Raw genomic sequence first — 6,445 nt, 5'->3', positions numbered from 1 at the left:
CCCTAGTTTAGAACTTCTGTGTGGGAGACTGTGTTTTGGAGCTTTGTCTTTTGATTTGGTTTTGTGTATGAAAAATAGCATGGGCAAATTTTGGGGTATGACACATGGCATGCAGTATTAATCGCATCCCCCAAAAATTACTTAGGTAAACTCATTTATCTTATCATTGTCTAACTCAATTCTTCTAAAATATAGTTTTTGCGGTCAACAACACCATTTTGTTGTGGAGTTCTTGGACATGAGAAGTTATGAGTAATTCCATTTTTGTTACAAAAGTTTTCAAACTGATGGTTTACAAACTCGCCACCATGATCACTAGGGAGAGATCCAATTTTCAAATTAAAAAGATTTTGGACAAGCTTAGAAAACTTAAGAAAAGCTTTGAAGGTTTCTTCTTTATGGGCTAGGAAAAGCGTCCAAGTAAATTGAGAATAATAATTTACTATAGCATAGTCGTAATAGTTACCGCCTAGAAATGTCCTTGAAGGGCCAAATAAATCTAGATGGAGAAGGTCGAGAGTTTGTGAAGTTAAAACAATGCTTTTCAGTTTAAAAGACACTCATGTTTGCTTTCCTATTTGGAAAGCATCACAAACTTATCTTTATAAAACTTTATATTAGGTAGACCAATGACTAGATTTTTGGAGGCAATCCTATTTGTCAAGTTAAAATGTACGTGTCCCAAACGTCTATGCCAAACAATGAATCTTCATTTTTCTTGACTAAACATTGAGTACCATACATTGATACATCATCTAGGTCTAGTAAATAGATATTATCAACACTATAACCATTAAACACAATACATTCAGAAGCCTCATGATCAACTGAGAAACTTAAAGTATAAAAAACAATTGAGTACCCCTTGTCGTATAATTGACTAACCCTTAATAAGTTGTTTTTAAGCCTTTTAACCAATAAAACACCTTATACGGTAAATGTGAAGGGATTTCCCACAACATATTCTCCTAGTATTTTACATATATTATTGTCTCTATAAGTGACATGATTGCACTCTTTGTGATTGAAATCGGTGAACATCGAAGCATCTCCCACCATGTTTCTCAAACACCCGCTATCAAATAACCACATCCTTTTTATGGAGGCAAGACCATCTTACATTAACTCAAACGGGTAATTTAGGTACCCAACTAGTGTATCTCTCATAAGCGTGCATACAAATATGGACCATCCTACATAAGCTCATGCATCTCTCATAAGCGGGCATACAAATATGGTACTCAATGTTGTACCATATTTGTAGCATGTAACATTTTCTTCCCTTTATCATCTTATTTCTTATGTGCATGATACTTCTTAAAGTTGATCAAATTAATGTTGAAGTGTTTGAGCTTGAGTTTCTTTACTATGTCTTTGTCAGAACTTTCACTATCTTTCTCTAATTTCCTTGCCTTAGACAACAAAGCTTTCTAGGAGAAATTCCACTTTTTTTATTTAACCTTTTTTTCTTCTTGGGGTTTAATTTGCTTGCTGCGAGCCTTTTTGACTCAATATCATTCTCAGTCAACTATCCGAATAATTTTGTGACATCCAAATTATTGAGATCATTTTATTTTTTAATGATTGTAACCTTCGGTTGTCGTTCCCTGCACGTTGACCTTACATATTTTTAGAACAATCATTGTTAGAAAGGGATTTTACTAAATTTTCTAACTTCTTGATTAACCAGAGAAAACCAGTCTGCATGGATTCCACTGTTTCAATGGGTTCCATACTGAATATTTCATACTCGTTTGTCAGCATATTAATTTTAAAATCCTTAACGTCTTCAATACCCTCATAGAGCACTTCAAAAGCGTTCGACATTGATTGTGCACTCATATGATGTGAAATAAAGTAATATACATTAGCGCTTAAGGCATAAATAAGTATATTCCTCGTCTTCAAATCATAGCATGTCTTTTTGGTTTCCTCATTTGTCCATTCCTTAAGGAATTTTTTAATAAAAATACCATTGGCTCCACGTTTAGGAATAAATGGTCCATCAATGATAGCTACATAAAACATTGTCTACTAACATTAAGTGAACGTACGTATTGTCCTTCCAAAAACCATAGTTTTCAGCTTTGAAAATTAGGGCTCTACTGTACATTTTCCCTGGATCATTGTTACCCATATTCTCAATTTCTTGGAGTCAGTTAGACCTGATAAAAAGACCAGCTTTGAGGCTAATTCTTGGGCGAGAATATGAGAATACAACAATTTGAAAGGGGTGGGGGTTGAATAGACCTCCTTAAAAATTTGATCAATTAATTTTTTTTAATTTTAAAAATCAAAGTTTTGAAAAGTATTTTAACAGAGGAATAATGTGCATACTAATTTATACTTTTGGACGGAATACACATAACACTTAATCGGTATACAAAATTAAAAGTAGATGAAATAAGTAACCAAAGACAATAAATCATTTTATAGAATTAAAATCTTTTGACACGAGTTTTATAAATAAGTAACTTCAATACAATAAGAATTCTAGAGTTATTGTTTCAATATTTAATCCACAACAAGAACAATTTGAAGTCCCAAGCTAACAAACCTACAGTTATGAACGAAATCTCTTTTAATGAATAAACCTAACCACGTGTGATTCTGAGAAAGTAATAAACATAATAAGTAAGCTATATAGAAAATTAAAAGATAGGGATAGAGAAGATTGCTTCATGATTTATACTAGTTCAACGCTTTTGTGCTTACGCCTAATCTAGTTTCTAGTTGCTGCCGATTGAAGATTTGTTGTTCTTCCACTATTATTTTGACAAATATTACAAAGCTATTTAGTACAATGATAATTCGAATAATGCTGAAAAATAAAAATATTCAATCTAAATCCTAGTTGATTTGAATACAGTATTTGACATTGAGCTCTTGAAAAATCTTTACTCGAATTCAACTTAAAGTCTTCCAACTACAAGAATGCTACTCCAAATGTGTTTTCTGCACCGATCTTTATCTTATCCTACCGGTATCTTGAGCCTTAGCCTATTTGAAGATGATAAAAACTCCAACTTTATTTATAGGCTTCCACACAGCTCTACCAACGTAATTATGGAGAGAAGTCTCTCCTTCCTTTCCACTAGATTTGTCAATCCGGACCACAACCACACATACAATTGTAAGCCTCTGAAATCCTCAAGAAATCTTCAAAGGAAACATTAATGATAATAATAATCCTCCTCATAGATATCACACCATAAGATAAGAGATAGATCAAAACATCAATGGATTATGGAAGAGATTAAAGATGAAAAGATTCCGATTTCAAAACTCAAAACAAGATTTAAAACTCTTTTTAAATTTGAGAGAGCAAGTGTGTTGTGAATTCTAAATAAAAATGGATGTGTGTGCTTTTTAACATTGTGACTGGGTTTTGAGAAGAATGGTTTATATATGTGTTAGATATCTAACACAAAATGAGAGAAAAATTCTTATTGATTCGAGTCATAAGCAAAGAGTATGAGTCGAGTCAAGAGATCAAATTATTTGAATCAAGATGCAAGAGCGAATAAAAATTGACTTTTTTATTTGAGTCAAGCTTTTTGGGATTTGAGTCATGAAAACCTTTGATTCAAATCACATACACAAAACTAAAATCCAAATGCTATCAAACCTCTCTGATTAGAATCATGGGCTACTATGATCCGAATCACACAAAGAGAAGCAAATCATGCTTTTCAGAATTATGTATGATTCGAGTCATGGTATCTGTGATTTGAATCATGAAAACATGGAAAAACCTCATGGACATTATGTCACTTTAATTGAAACTTACGATTCGAATCACACTTCCAGAACCTTAAATTTTGTAAAATACTACGTGTTTTTCTGAATCTAAACTTAACATGACTTGAACCATTCACAAATGTGGTTCTCAATTCAAAATTTTGACAAACTGAATAGAAGCATATTTCTCGGACAATAATCAAGCAATTTTATTTATGCATGCATAAAAAAGGATTAAGAATTTAATCCTATGATGCTCAATCATGTGAGACTCAATAACAATAAAAAACATAAAGCCAAATGAATAGCAGCAAAACATAAGCCTAAAAGGCAAAGGAAACTTCAAACCAATCAAAGGCATCATCTTCTTCAAACCCAAAAAGAGACAATTTTTACCACCAAGTGGATATGAAGTGAAAACTCAAAGCCCAAACTCCCATAAAGGAAGATACAACCGAAGCGCCATACCTACATGCAAGGATATAACATCAAAAGGCTAGAAGCACCTGAGATCAATCTTCTAGTCCATTTGGCTAAAATAGCCTAATTAGCCAAATATAAATCCCTAACCCCGAAACAACTTTTACTTTTAGATTTACAAACATCATCTGACCACTTAACCCAAAAAAACTTTAAGTCTCCATTCACATCTCTCAAAGGAAACTTCTTTGAATACTAACTAGTTCCTTTCAAAACTTCACAGTCATTTTCAAAGAATACATGACATAAATATGAATAACATTAAGCAAGAAATTAAGAAGGATTGCTCACCCCCAAGATAACATACCTATGTTTCCACAAAATAAGCTTCTTAGACAAAGACTCACTAGAGTGCCCTAAGTGGCTTCAACACTACTAAAAATAAGACATTTGGTTTCAAGATTTTATATCAGGTATTAAGATAACTGATGTGAAAAATATTTGTCAAAGGATTTTACATCAGGTATTTAACTCAAATGATGGGAAAAAAATTTGATTTAGTGATTTTACATCAGACATTTAACTCAAATGATGGGAAAAATAACGCGGTGACAAACTTGTAATTAAAACAAAAATGGGTTATAAGGGCTTTTACATCGGTGCTAACACTAACCGATGGGAAAAGTTTGCTAACTGGGCTTTTACATCGGCCCATAGTTGCACCGATGGGAAAAGTGCCCTTAGTTGGTACTTGCTTACATCGGCCCATGTATACACCAATGGGAAAAGTGCCCTTAGTTGGTACTTGCTTACATCGGCCCATGTATACACTGATGGGAAAAGTTTGCTAACTGGGCTTTTACATCGGCCCATATTTGCACCGATGGGAAAAGTGCCCTTAGTTGGTACTTGCTTACATCGGCCCATGTAAAAAACCGATGGGAAAATCCCTCCTTTTCACTTAAACCCTAGCCCCCTTTCCACTAAAACTCAGACATTTCTTTTTTATTCTTTCTTCACCCGCGACAGCTCTCAGCCGTAACGCCAAACGCCGCGACCATCGTGACCGCCAAACGTCGCACCACTCACTCTCGTCTGAACCCGCGACCATCGTGACCGTTCTCCGCTGTAACTAAACCCGCGACGGCCGCATCCGCTCGCTGCTGAACCCGCGACCAACCAGACACCACCAAACGCCGCCGTTTCTATCTTCTCCGGTATGATTTTTGTAAACCAAAGATCTTTCTGTCAATGTTTTCTGTAATGGACTTCAATTCCTTGTGTTGTACCAGCATACATGATTCAAGTATAAGCTCTTTGTATGGTTGCAGTGTTGAACTAGTTGAGTGATTGAAAAGACTAAGCAAAATGTAGTATGGCCGTAGAAACATCAACTAATTCAATTTTTTAATTGTTTATATCCTTTTCTTCACCATTATCTTTTGCCTCTCTTCATTTACAAGTTGTAAATTCATGTTTAATCTATAGTCTTTGTTCTAGATTGACTCAATATGCCTAGAGTTTAAATTTTCTTCTTGAATACTCAATTGTTTGGTCAATGTCATATTCTTATAAAATTGTAGCAGTATTAGTTTATATAACCAAACTAGAACCTTGGATGTTTTTTGAATAGGTGTTTTTTGTTTGATTTTGCTTGATAAACAACATTTTGTTTATATTGTGCTAGATGTCGAAATGCATTTTGTTTATATAGTGTTTTGTGTTCTAATTCTTCACTTAAGGACTTGTTCACACTTGCTTCACTTTCTTCTTATTCCCTATGAAAAGATTTTTTAGATTCTACTCTATTAGAAGCTCACTGTGATTCCATTTCATTGGCTTTTGTGACATTGTTATTGCTTTTCTGTAGGATTAAATTGCCGCATATGTTGAGTACTTGATTCAATTTACATCAGAGTAATTTGCCGAGGATATTGTTGAGGTACACCTCTATTTACCGATAAAGCTTGTGAACCGCAACTAGAAATTCGCTAACTATTTTCATGGATTCCAATCTTATTGTTTTGTTTTGTCTATCTGTCTTTGACTTATATATATATATATATATATATATATATATATATATATATATATATATATATATATATATATATATGCTAAAAAATGAATATTATACATAAATTATTCTTAGAATTGATTCTAAGTGTTAAAAGACTACTTCAGTGAGCCTAAAGTGTTGTCCCTCATTCAAAGTTAAAGGAAGGTACAAATTTTGAGTTCATACAAATTTCACCAATGTTTTAGTTGTTCTTAAGTTTACGTT

This window comes from Vicia villosa, linkage group LG1 (assembly GCF_029867415.1).
Source record: "Vicia villosa cultivar HV-30 ecotype Madison, WI linkage group LG1, Vvil1.0, whole genome shotgun sequence".
Classification (NCBI taxonomy): domain Eukaryota; kingdom Viridiplantae; phylum Streptophyta; class Magnoliopsida; order Fabales; family Fabaceae; genus Vicia; species Vicia villosa.
Note: the sequence above shows the minus strand (reverse complement) of the source record.